The 14,042-nt window shown below is 44.9% G+C and overlaps 1 protein-coding gene across 1 annotated transcript in view; it reads left to right on the top strand.

Moving 5' to 3' along the window:
* The first annotated feature begins 617 nt into the window (after nt 1-617).
* The window catches only part of LOC115457900, an 84,267-nt gene continuing 70,842 nt past the window's right edge, over nt 618-14,042 (top strand). The window contains exons 1-2 of the mRNA XM_030187582.1: nt 618-1,387; nt 2,642-2,643. The gene's annotated coding sequence lies outside the window, so the exon portion shown is untranslated. The remainder of the gene's footprint in view (nt 1,388-2,641; nt 2,644-14,042) is intronic.

Raw genomic sequence — 14,042 nt, 5'->3', positions numbered from 1 at the left:
CTAAGGCCTGGTGCACTCATTGTTTGCTGCACTACACCCCTCTGATCATTCTGCGCAGGTAAATGTGGGTTCTAGTAATGCGCTTATGGTCTCTAGCGCCCATGTTTACTTTTGATCATTGGCATCTTGATGTTGGAGCACACACCATGTTCTAAATAGGCATTATTACCATGTTAACTCCAAGCAGACCTGCAATGAAAAATTGTGAGGATGTCTTCTTGATGCAGTGTTAGTTTTGGGCTTGGTGTGCGTTGAAATTCAGCATTGTAGCACGTTAAGCCCAAATTGTAAAGCATTTTAATAAAAGTGAGCAGTTTGTGATATCAACTGTATTATTTCGTTTGAATGGATATATTATATAGGGATGTGTGGTTTTTCTTTCTGTTTCGATTTCAAAATGGTGGAAATTAAGCAGGAAGATTTGAAAGTAGTTGTCACTAATTCTGTTTAACTCATCTGGAGATCATGCTGGGATTTTTTTTTTGTCCCAAAACATGAATGGTTGTATTGCCAAATCTGGAACTAAATTTGAGGGGCATTGTGCAGTGCTTTTGAGGAATATTCTCTGATCCATGGGGTAGTAAATGTAAGGGTTTCTCATTCTTGTGGATTGTAAATAATTGGCAATACAAAATGGAGTCAAGCAGAAAGAAAATGGTTGCTTGCTGGACAAGCAGCAGTTGAAATATAATTGACCTTGTACAGAATGTGCACAGGTCTGCAGAATGAACATGTGAGCATGATTCATAAGGAAAGAAATAACAGAGAACGATTGGCAAGAGATCTAAAACGTGTGACTATAACTTTTGTAGATAAGAAAAAAAGGGAGTGAAAGGAACCAGAGGCCAGATGGCCTGTATGAGAATCATGATTCACATGAAAAGAATAGAGCAGTGTGTGATGAAAAGAAAAAAACTGTATATAAACTGAAGGTGAAATGTAGTAGCAAGCAATTATAACTGCAGCTTTGTAACTGATGAGATTGTAATACTTGCTTCCTAGGCAACCTAATGTTGCGTAGCTCTGTCATGACATTGGCAGTTGAATAAAAATCTTTTTCTTGGTACCATTTGTTTCTACATATTTTTTTTATATACTATGAACTGAATGAACTGAGTTTTGGATTTAGTACAACTGTGGATTTTGTACAATTGGCGACCTGCACGAAGGGACTCCAATCCTTGGAGCTGTTGATTGAGTCCAGGAGCATCGGTCTTACGATACTGATCAGCTCGTAAGAAGTGCCCCTGCAATCTTCTGATCTCGTGCGAAGAGCCAGCGTGGTTGATTGATCAACAGTGCATCGGTCTTACGATACTGGCCAGCTCGTGAGAGGTGCTCTGCAATCTTCTGATTTGTAGACGGGGACTGCTTGGTTTTTTTTTTTGTGAGTATTATTATTTTTTTTGACGTCATTCTCTCTTCTGTATTATATTTCATTATGCTGCTTGCAATCTCTCTTTTTTATTTTTTCTTGCACTCTTTGTTCTTTGCTATTATTTGCAATACTATTGTACTATATGTAAAATGGCTAATATTAATATTGATATTGAGGTTCCTGTCTCTTCTACAGCAGACAGTGCAAGCTTTGTATATGCAGCACCAGGATTTCGTTGCTGGGGATAATGTTGTTTATCTTTCTTGAATCTGGTTGTTAAAAAGGGTATGACAATTCATGCTTTTCTTTAAGTCTTATGGGTATAGTATTACGGAGGTTAAATATAAAGCCTCCCTTCAGGAATGCAGCCTTGATTTTCCTCCAGCTGTTTTTGTCACGCTATGTTAACTTTCAACTTTGTGATTTACTGAAAGGTGCATGACGGCATTTTCTGAGGCTTATAAGAAGAAAAAAAAAGGAGAAATAAATAGGAATTATTTAGCTGAGTTTTGGATTGTGTAGTTATTACAAATTTTATATACCTTGTATACCAGGATTTTGTGCTATCCCAGTGCCCTTCTAGGCAACTGCCTGGGTTGCCTCACTTTGTTTACATTAGATTTAATATTTGTATTCTTATAGCTCCATGCTGCACTTGGGTTCAAAGCACGGTGCATCTGTTGTAATTTATTGTGAGATTTATGGTATCGTGTTCATTTACTGACCATAGTCCCTAAAGAATGTAAAGAAAACCACAGAAGGTATCCCATACCCCAAAAGCTAAAACATTGGATTTTAAAACTCAGATTTGTAGCTTATGTCAAAGTTACCGAGAGAGCTTGTTGCAGCTTGTTTCCTACCCGCTTCTGCACAGATACATTAAACAAACCCTGCATTCGAAAAAAAAAAAAAAAAGGGGTCCAGTTTGTGCTTTTCTTCAGGGACATATCAGTTGCCTGTAGCCATGATTCAGTTGCCTTTTATGCAAACCTTATGAGTCTCGTAGGCAGTGCAAATCACAGTTGCTTAATTGTATTGCACTAAATTTGTTTTCCTCCACTGCAGGGGAGGGATGCAAATTCCTAAGTTATTCATGAGACTTGCAGACTATTTCTTGCCTATTCTCTGTACCTACCTCAGTAGGATTTGTACAATAAATGTCTAGTGAAATATCCCACGTGTATGTTCTGTACCCCAGGTAATTGAGATTTCAGAGAGATAAGTTTTAGGTTTCATGTGGATTTTTGTTGTTTCAGTGTTCAGTTGTTTGCTTATGATGTCACTCTTCTTTCTTTTATTGATGACTTCCTCCCTCTGCTGATCTTTGTGTATATTACATGCACAAGTTGCTTTGGGAAAGAAAAAAAAAAAGAGACAGTCCCTGCCCAAAGGAGCTTGCGGTCTAAACCAGGGCAGACAGACAAGACTCACAATTACAGACTTTAGTTTTAATAATGTGATTTATGCAAGGAACCGTTTGTCTACTAAACTACTTAATGTGTTTAATTCATCATGCTTGTGATAAATATATATCTGTGTTACTTTACCTTGGGCAATTGGGACTCCAGAGATATTGCACCCTCCAGGGTAAAGGAATTTAGCTGAATGCTCAGATTAAGAAGTTGTTAATGTACCTTGAATGAGAATGCTTTGTGCTGCTATAGAACATTTCTAGGCACCTGCCTACTTGCTGACATCATCCTTGTTCTAACTTTTCTCCATAAATCATATGCCTCATGATTTTAGCTGGACGCTTAAACCTGGTTGTCCAGAGAGGTGAGGTGTACCATGATAAAGATCTAAATGTAAGTTTTAAATCATAGGGAATCACATTATGAAGAAGATGGAAGCAAGTTCCCAGTCATTGAAAGGTTACTGAGATGTTTGAAGCTTGTAAAAGATATACTGCCAATGTGCAAGTTGTGTGAATAGTGTGAATAACCACATGGCAGGAGTACATGATTATGTGCTACGAAAGTACACTTGTAAGTTAGATAGAAGGGTTGTGGAAGTGGATATATGTGGAAGTGTTTCATTGAGTATAGAATTAAGCTAATGGCATTTTGTTAAGGGTTTGACCAGATATTGAGTGAATTATTATCATTTATGCCCTGAGGCCTACATAGAGGCCCTGTTCTGATTAATTGATTTAAAATGGATGCAGGAAAAACTAAATGGATACACCCGAGTGGAAAGATATGTATTTCTACTTCTGAATTGATAAATAATTTTTATAATTGGCATGTGACATTGCACTTACCAGCGTCTGACATGAGTAAAGCTATGGAAGTCTCATTTTGGCATCCAAATATGCTTTCTTATGCCACACGAATTGTACTAAACTGTTTAGTTTGTTCCAAAAATATAGTACATCGAGGACCAAGTATTTCTCCTGGATCCATTCCAATTCCAACGGGACCCGGAGTAGAGTGGCATTTGGATTTCACAGATATGGTAACACTGGTAAAAGGTAAAAGGTATCTTTTAGTGTGGGTCGACGCATTTACAAAATGGGTGGAAGCGTTTCCGTGTTCAAAGGAAACTGCTCAGGTGGTAATAGACACCTTTTTGAAATATATATTACCAGCCCATGGATGTCCACAAAAATTGGTAACGGACAATGGAAGTCATTTTGTAAACTCACTGGTCAAAGATATGACTGATTTATGTGGAATACTGCATAGACGGGTGGCAGTCTATCGCCCTACTTCTAATGGCCTAGTGGAACGCTATAATGGCCTATTAAAAACAAGACTTAGAGTCTTACTAGCCTCATTAAATCGGGGCTCAGAAAAGAAATATACCTGGTTGGACTTATTGCCCATGGCTGTGCTACAGTTAAGGTGTCATCCAAGTACAAAATTGCAGATCTCACCTTTTCAATTACATACAGGACGAGACCCTAGAGGGGTACCTGTAAAAGAAATTGATACCGGCTTTGACGGTATAACTAATTATTGGAAACAAATAAATCCAATAATAAATTTAACTAGAGATATGGCAATTTGTAAATCAAAGGAAGTTCCTAATATGACTTTTTCTTCATCTTTTTCAGTAGGTCAAAAGGTCCTTCGAAAGAACTTCACACATAAGACCTGGAAGGACCCAATTTACGTGGGACCATTTGAAATAAAAGAGCTAACTCACACAGCTGCAAGATTGTCAGACCATACCACCTGGGTACATCTATCAGATTTACGTAAGGCTCATGATCTAGGACTACCTGAGGAAATAGAAACCACTATTGCACCTCCAGAGAGCAGAGAACGTTGATTAACAACATTACCAGTGAAAAAGGATTATGAAGGCTTTTGTAATCTGTTTGTTGGTAGGACTTACTTATGGACTCAATACATATGTTGAGAGAATTCAACATGCCTCAAAGACTCTTAATCTGACTAACTGTATTGTTTGCACTCCACTTGTCACTTCTGTAATTACCATTCCAGCACACATTCACCCTTACTCTATGATTAAGTTGCAAGGTATTCATAATTGTTTCAGTAATGGTACCTGCTATTTGGGTCGGGGACATGAGCACAGACAATATTGGACCAATGTTACTGCTCAACGCCTGCCTTCTTTGTTTGCTCATACTATACCTGCACTAAACTATTGGTGTCTGATAAACTCTAGTTCACTTCAGGGTAAGATGCCTAATGTTTTATGTAATTATACTTATGACATACAATCCCGGAATTGGACTGTGCTACAGGGATCCTATGTCATAAATCAGACTGCAACATCTATAGCTTGTGCTAACAAAATGTTCTGTAACCGGACACTGACAACCTCGTATATGACCTCTACTAACCTTACTCTCACAAATTTGACTTTCTTCTTTTCATTATGTCAATTCAATGCCTCTTCTATACAAGCCATTACTGCTATGCCTACTGCGTGTTCTTCACTTAAGGCACTAAATAATCCTATTTTTCCTTTCTCTCAAACCTATGCTTTATACTGTTAATATATGGCCTGGCTTTAGATCTACCACTGGAATAGTGATGGGTAAAGCTATGCAGCCTAAAACAACTGAAAAAGTACTGACTAGGCCAAACAACAAGTAAATGATTTAATATTTGAGAATCTGCAAAAAGCAGGTCTGAACAATGAGTCCTGCCACAAATTGGTACAATTTTTAAATCATATACAGCACCTGTAATGAAAGAATGATGGATCAGATGAATAAAATGGAGCTTATTAGTTTTGGTATACAATGATACAGAGGTAATACAGAGTTCATGAGATGGTATGAAAAGTATTGCAGCCGGAAGATGTGAAACTGTTATCTCAACGCTTCCCAAAACATGTTGATAATTAGCAGTAGCTGAGAACGGAAGGAGGTGGGCACATCAGACAGCAGACCGCATGGGAAAGTATGATCTCAGAAAGTGAGAAAGATTAGGAGCAAGGTTTCTCACCATTCACTTCTATGGAGAGGTTTGTGTATAAAAGAGGGGAGATTTTGGCTTAGTTTGAGAGTCTTCTCCGAAGCTTCTGTCAGACGGCGAAGCCCTGTGCGGCTGAAACCAGAATCTGATGTCTGTATTTGTATCAACTTGAAGACCTGTGTTTGGGTAAGAAATAAAATGTACCTATCTATCTAAACCTATCTCTGTCTTTATTTTTATTGATTCTATCTTCTCTTTACCTAACATTTAGCCTACAAGGTAGATCACATACAAGTGACACTCAGTTTTGGACAGAAAGCAGTAGTTATGGGAATTAGTTTTCAATTACGGCTCCTAATGCCACCCCCTTGTGATTGGGTGACAATGGAGGTTAGAGAAACTATAGAGAACCTGATATATGAAATAAGTACCTTTAGTCCCCCGTGTGACGGAGTCAGAAAGAGGTCTATAAAAAGAGGTAATTAAAAACAATACCATAACCTAACTTCTCTACAGTCTTTACGGTTGGGAGATTATCTGTTATGTGATAACATTCTGTACACTTATCTTCCATCATGTTATAAGTTCTGCACTCTTGTTCAACTAAATTTATTTGATTTGATCATTCCATTGGAAATCAATAATTGTAAAAAATGCAATGAAGCGTATTGTTGACTTGGTAAAATTATCAAGTAAAGATTATGAAGGTATATTGGATACCTCATGGTGGGACTCAGTAAAAGGATGGTTTGGAGGACTGGGCCCATGGTTAAAAGGTCTTATAACATTTGCAATTGTTTTTATAATAGTTTTATTGCTACTGGCTTGTCTGATTCCTTGCTGTATGAAAATATGTGGAAATATATTGACAAAAGTAACAGCCACAACTATGATCTCTCAAAAACAAAATGTAAACATAACCCAGATCAATCAGGAATTGATTGAGAAAAAAGAAATACACAATGTGTATGCTAAAGCATCTGTAATGAAAAAATAGCACTTGACAGAAACTGTTTCCTAGTGACGACGGCCTTGTGAAAAAGAGTAATGTGACATTCTACATCTTAAACAAGCTCAAACATGCTAGTGAAACTATTAGTGCATAAATGTGAACACTGTTTGTCATCAGTGTTCAAGGGAGGTAATGTAAATAATTGGCAATACAAAATGGAGTCAAGCAGAAAGAAAATGGTTGCTTGCTGGACAAGCAGCAGTTGAAATATAATTGACCTTGTACAGAATGTGCACAGGTCTGCAGAATGAACATGTGAGCATGATTCATAAGGAAAGAAATAACAGAGAACGATTGGCAAGAGATCTAAAACGTGTGACTATAACTTTTGTAGATAAGAAAAAAAGGGAGTGAAAGGAACCAGAGGCCAGATGGCCTGTATGAGAATCATGATTCACATGAAAAGAATAGAGCAGTGTGTGATGAAAAGAAAAAAACTGTATATAAACTGAAGGTGAAATGTAGTAGCAAGCAATTATAACTGCAGCTTTGTAACTGATGAGATTGTAATACTTGCTTCCTAGGCAACCTAATGTTGCGTAGCTCTGTCATGACATTGGCAGTTGAATAAAAATCTTTTTCTTGGTACCATTTGTTTCTACATATTTTTTTTATATACTATGAACTGAATGAACTGAGTTTTGGATTTAGTACAACTGTGGATTTTGTACAGGATGCTATTATGTTTATGTTTATTGAAGACTTGATATACTACAGACAATCAAAGTGGTGTACAAAAATACTAAAAACAAAAGAAGTAAAGAGAATGCCAATATCAAATAGGACAGAGGAAGTCACATATTAGAGTAGAAAGGGAAGATGGGAGAGATGATCAATTGCCTGTCAGTAACCTGGCCTTCAAAAAGAATAAAGGTTAAGGAAATGCCTGAGAAAACAAGGTAAAATTATGTATCATACCTGATAATTTTCTTTCCATTAATCATAGCTGATCAATCCATAGACTGGTGGGTTGTGTCCATCTACCAGCAGGTGGAGATAGAGAGCAAAGCTTTTGCCTCCCTATATGTGGTCATGTGCTGCCGGAAACTCCTCAGTATGTCGATATCCAAGCTCCATCCGCAGGACTCAGCACTTAGAGAATTACACCCACAAAGGGACACTCTGCCCAGCTCACCACCGCCGAAACGGGGGAGGGGAATTAACCCAGCTCATCCCCACACAAGTGGGGGAGGGGAATCCGTCCAGCTCATCCCCGCGGAGCGGGGGAGGGACACCACCCCGCCGATGCGGGGGGATCTGGCTTATCCTGCAACCGCAACCGCGGGAGGAGCTGACTGACCCTAACACCGCCGAAGCGGGAGGGGTACATAGCTGCCCTACAGCCGCACGAAGCGGGAGGGAGCGCCGGCAGAATTTATGTCTCAATCCAGCCCCGTAAAACGGAGGGGAGAGGAATGCAGCAGCTCACTGTAACACAAACTCGTCTCAACTCTTGAAGAATCCAATTGAAAAAACTTGAACACGAAGTCCTCCTGAACAGGAACTGAAGACTAAACTTGAATCTGAAATGCAACCAGAATATAAACAGTACAGATATCTGGGAGGGGCTATGGATTGATCAGCTATGATTAATGGAAAGAAAATTATCAGGTATGATACATAATTTTACCTTCCATATCATCATGCTGATCAATCCATAGACTGGTGGGATGTACCGAAGCAGTACTCACCCAGGGCGGGACATTGAAATCCCTGACCGCAACACTGAAGCTCCATACCAGGCCTCCGCCCGAGAAGCCACAGTCAAGCGGTAATGCCTGGAGAAGGTATGGGCCGATGCCCTAGTTGCCGCCTTGCAAATCTCTTCCAAGGAGACGGACCCGGCCTCTGCCATCGAGGCCGCCTGAGCTCTAGTGGAGTGAGCCTTCAGCTGGATAGGCGGCACCTTCCCCGCGGCCACATAAGCCGCTGCAATGGCTTCCTTGACCCATCTTGCCACTGTAGGCTTAGCAGCCTGCAGACCCTTACGAGGACCTGCAAACAGGACAAACAGATGATCCGATTTCCGGAAATCATTGGTCACTTCCAAGTATCTGATGATGACTCGTCTCACATCCAGATATTTGAGAGCAGAGTATTCCTCTGGGTAGTCCTCCCTACGAAAGGAAGGGAGACAGAGCTGCTGATTCACATGGAAGCGAGAAACAATCTTGGGCAGGAAGGAAGGCACTGTGCGAATAGTCACTCCTGCCTCAGTGAACTGCAGAAAAGGCTCTCGACATGAGAGTGCCTGGAGCTCTGAAACTCTTCTGGCTGAAGTGATAGCCACCAAAAAGACTGCTTTCAACGTCAGGTCTTTCAGAGATGCCCTCGACAAGGGTTCAAAAGGCGGCTTCTGCAAGGCTCTTAGCACCAGGTTGAGATTCCACGCAGGCACCACTGAGCGCAGAGGAGGGCGCAGGTGATTAACTCCCTTGAGAAAACGTACCACATCTGGCTGCGAAGCCAGGGAAGCACCCTTCAGGCGGCCCCTGAAGCAAGCCAGAGCCGCTACCTGGACTTTAAGGGAACTGAGCGACAGGCCTTTCTCCAGACCTTCTTGCAGGAACGCCAGCACTGAAGAAATCGGAGCAGTGAAGGGAGAAAGTGAGCCTGCTTCACACCACGCTGCAAAGGTACGCCAAACCCTGGCGTAAGCAGTAGAAGTAGAGCGCTTCCTCGCTCTCAGCATAGTGGCGATGACCTTGTCTGAGAAGCCCTTCTTCCTCAGACGCTGCCACTCAATAGCCAGGCCGTAAGACCAAAGGGGGAGGGATCCTCCATCACCACGGGACCCTGATGCAACAGGCCCTGCTCCACTGGCAGCCGCAGATGGTCGTCCACTGAGAGCCTGATCAAGTCCGCATACCAGGGACGTCTGGGCCAGTCCGGACCCACCAGGATTATCCGGCCCGGATGCTTTGCCACCCGGTCTAGTACCCTGCCCAACATGGGCCAGGGCGGGAACACATAGAGAAGCTCTTGTGTCGGCCACTGTTGGAGAAGAGCATCTACTCCCAGGGATCGAGGGTCCCGTCCTCTGCTGAAAAAGCGCAGCACTTGGCCGATGACGCCATCAGATCTAGGCTCGGCTGGCCCCAGCGCTTCGTGATGTCCAAGAACGCCTGAGCCGATAACTGCCACTCTCCGGGATCCAAGGTATGGCGACTGAGAAAGTCCGCCTTAACATTCATGACTCCGGCAATGTGGGTCGCTGACAGCTGTTCCAGGCTCGCTTCCGCCCACTGGCATAGATTCATGGCTTCCTTGGCTAGAGGGGCGCTCTTGGTACCTCCCTGGTGGTTGACATAGGCCACAGCCGTGGCATTGTCCGACAGGACCCGTACTGGCTTCAACGCCAGTACCGGGAGGAACTCCAAAAGCGCCAACCGAATGGCTCTGAGTTCCAGGAGGTTGATAGACCACTTTGCCTCTGCAGGAGACCAGAGCCCCTGCGCTGTCCTTCCCATGCAGTGGGCTCCCCAGCCCGTCATAGAGGCGTCCGTCGTGACGACAATCCACTCCGGGGTCACAAGAGGCATCCCTGCAGACAACTTGTCTGTCTTCATCCACCAGCTCAGCGCCTTGCGCACTGCTGGGTCCAAGGGAAGGCGCACAGTATAATCCTCCGACACCGGAGTCCAGCGCTGCAGCAGAGAGTGTTGTAGTGGTCTCATATGAGCCCTGGCCCAGGGCACTACTTCCATCGTGGCCGTCATAGAGCCCAACAGCTGCACAAAGTCCCAAGTCTGAAGCGGAGAGGCTACTAGGAACTGGTCCACCTGAGCCTGAAGTTTGACAATCCGATTGGCAGGAACACTCTGCCCACTTGGGTGTCGAATCGAACTCCCAGATACTCCAGGGACTGAGTCGGGTGCAGCTGGCTTTTCTCCCAGTTGATGATCCACCCCAGGGAGCTCAAAAGAGCAATCACCCGGTCCACAGCTTTGCCGCACTCTGCATAAGAGGGGGCTCGGATCAACCAGTCGTCCAGATAAGGATGGACTTGTACTCCTTCCTTTCGCAGGAAGGCCGCAATGACCACCATTACTTTGGAGAAGGTCCACGGAGCAGTAGCCAACCCGAACGGGAGGGCTCTGAACTGGAAGTGTCGGCCCAGGACTGCAAAACGCAGAAAGCGTTGATGAGGAGGCCAGATGGGAATATGCAAGTACGCTTCCTTGATGTCCAAGGATGCCAGGAACTCCCCTGCCTTCACTGCCGCTATAACAGAGCGGAGAGTCTCCATGCGAAAGTGCCGAACTTTCAAGGCCCGATTGACCCCTTTGAGGTCGAGGATAGGCCATACAGAACCTCCTTTCTTTGGAACCACAAAGTAAATGGAGTAACGCCCCTTGCCAAGCTGATTTTCTGGCACCGGAACGACCGCACCCAGGCGGATCAGATTGTCCAAGGTCTGCTGCACTGCCACAGCTTTGACCGGAGACATGCAGGGAGAGAGTACAAACCCGTCCCTTAAGGGTCGGCAGAACTCTAGCTTGTAGCCGTCTCTGATGACTTCTAGCACCCAAGCGTCTGAAGTTACCCTGGTCCACTCGCCCAGAAACGAGGACAGGCGTCCTCCAATCTGCACTGGGCCATGGACCAGGACCCCGTCATTGGGTACGAGACCCTGGGGGAGGACCGGAGGGCGCACCTCCGGGACGGCGGTCTCTGCGAAAGGAATGCTGCTTGGGGGAGAAGTTCCTCTTGAAGGAAGAGGGGGCAGAGGAGCCCGACTTGCCCGGGCGGTACCGACGGGCTTCTTGAAACCGTCCTCTGGAGTTACCGGGGCGAGCACTAGCCCGAGCCCTGACCTCTGGTAACCTCTTGCCCTTAGACGTGCCGAGATCGGTCACAATTTTGTCCAGCTCGACCCCAAAGAGCAGCTTGCCTTTAAAAGGCAACTTAGCCAGGCGGGACTTAGAGGCGTGGTCTGCAGACCAATGTTTCAGCCAAAGCCACCGCCGCGCAGAGACTGTCTGAGCCATACCTTTAGCCGAGGCTCTCAAGACATCATAGAGTAAGTCTGCCAAATAAGCCAAGCCCGATTCCAGGGCCGGCCAATCAGCCCTCAAGGAAGTATCCGAGGGGGAAGCCTGCTGCACAATCGTCAGGCACGCCCTGGCCACGTAGGAGCCGCAAACTGAGGCCTGCAAACTTAAGGCACCCGCCTCAAAGGACGACCTTAAGGCCACCTCCAATCTTCTGTCTTGGGCAGCCTTTAGGGCCGTGCCACCTTCCACCGGTAACGCCGTTTTCTTAGTCACCGCAGTGATTAAAGAATCCACGGTAGACCAAAGAAAGGCCTCCCGTTCACTTTCAGGCAAAGGATAGAGGCGGGACATAGCCCTAGCCACTTTAAGGCTCGCTTCCGGGACATCCCATTGAGCCGAAATTAAGGTGTGCATGGCATCATGCACGTGGAAGGTTCTAGGCGGGCGCTTCGTCCTCAGCATAATGGCGGAGCCAACAGGGGCTGAGGGAGAGACGTCCTCTGGAGAGGAAATCTTCAAAATGCTCATGGCCTGCACTAACAGGTTGGGCAAATCCTCTGAGCGAAAGATCCGTGCTGCAGAGGGGTCATCCGCTGCATCCGAGCGGGAATCCGTCTCCTCCAAGGAATCCCCAAAGGACCGTTGGGAGAACTCAGATACGCTGCCCTCATCTACATCAGAGGAAACAGTGTCCTCTAAGGCCTGGGAATCCACCCGAGGGCGTTTACTTCCAGGGGCCTCAACCCCTTTATCGGACAAGGGAGAAGGGGCAGCGTTTTGCATAAGAAAGGCCTGATGCAGCAGCAAAATAAACTCGGGGGAGAAATCCCCCCAGACTGTGAACTTCAGCAGCCTGGGCCACAGCCCTAGACGCACCCTCAACCGGCGCTCGCAAGAGCGGGGGAGAAACATGCTGTGCATCCAAGATGGCGTCCGGCGCGACACTCCGTGAAGGAGCCGCGCGGGAAGAACGGCGCTTAACTTTAGCCGCTTTTTTGCCGTCGCCCAAATCAAGGGCGGCCATGGCATTAACGTCTCCCAGCTCAAGGGCGGCCCAAGAAGAAGCCGTCCGAGCAGAGTGGCCGGCCAAAATGGCGGAGGCGAGCAGCGGGGGATGGGCGTTTATGGCGGGAAAAACCGCCGCACCGGAGGAAGACCCGGGACACTGACCGGCCTCCGAACTGACACCCAACAAGGGCGAATCAGACTTTAAGACCCCTGCATCCCCGCTAAAACGCACACGCGGTCCGGGGAGCGATTCTTCGCGCCCTCGCCCTCCGACGCCATAGGCCACGTGGAGATCGATCGGGGAACCCCCTGCCCGCTAGAAAAAGGTAAAAATTACCTGCTTCTCGCTCCGAGCTGTAACGACCTGGTGTTCCAGTGAGTAGCTGCAATAAACGTTTAAATAAACGTCGAAATAAACGCCCTTAAGGACGTCCAAAATTTTTTTTTTTTTTTTAACGGAGCCAGCGGGAGGGGGGAGAAAAGGCGCCACCAGGTTTGCACTTGCTCAAGAAGAGCCCTCAACCCCAGGTACTCAACAAAACCTAAAAATTAGGCTTGGAGACCTAGCCAGAGCTGCTGCTGTGTGTGACCACCACCTGCTGAGATAGAGAACATACTGAGGAGTTTCCGGCAGCACATGACCACATATAGGGAGGCAAAAGCTTTGCTCTCTATCTCCACCTGCTGGTAGATGGACACAACCCACCAGTCTATGGATTGATCAGCATGATGATATGGAAGTGTGCTTTAAGAAGAGAACAGAAGTGGGGGATTGAAAACTCTGACTTCAAAGAAGGTAAGGCATTTGAGTGAAAATTACCTGCTTTATAAAGAACTGGGCAATGAGTTTGACTCTATTTCAAATTGCAGTGAATGAATCTTCCCCCCCCTCCAAAATGAAAACCTTCAGGAAGAAAACTTCTTGCTTTAAGACTAAGAAAACTTGAGGATTTTTATAAATTCCACATCCTACCTGTGACAGAATTTGAAGATGCTTAAGACAGAGTAATATAAGATAGGAACAGGATCTAGAAGTTGCATAAAAAATATGGTGTGAGGAAGGAGACTGATTATGGTAATTCAATATGATTATGGGGCTTATTTTCAAAAGAGAAAAACGTTCAAAAAGTGTCATAAAGTACCATTTGGATGTTTTTCTTCTCAAGACGTCCAAATCAGTATTTTCAAAACCTATTTTGCAGAAGTTTATCTATGCATTTCATCTGCAATGCATCCAAATCACAAGGGGGCAT

This window comes from Microcaecilia unicolor, chromosome 14 (genome assembly GCF_901765095.1).
Source record: "Microcaecilia unicolor chromosome 14, aMicUni1.1, whole genome shotgun sequence".
Lineage (NCBI taxonomy): Eukaryota > Metazoa > Chordata > Amphibia > Gymnophiona > Siphonopidae > Microcaecilia > Microcaecilia unicolor.
This window is presented reverse-complemented; position numbering and strand designations above follow the sequence as displayed.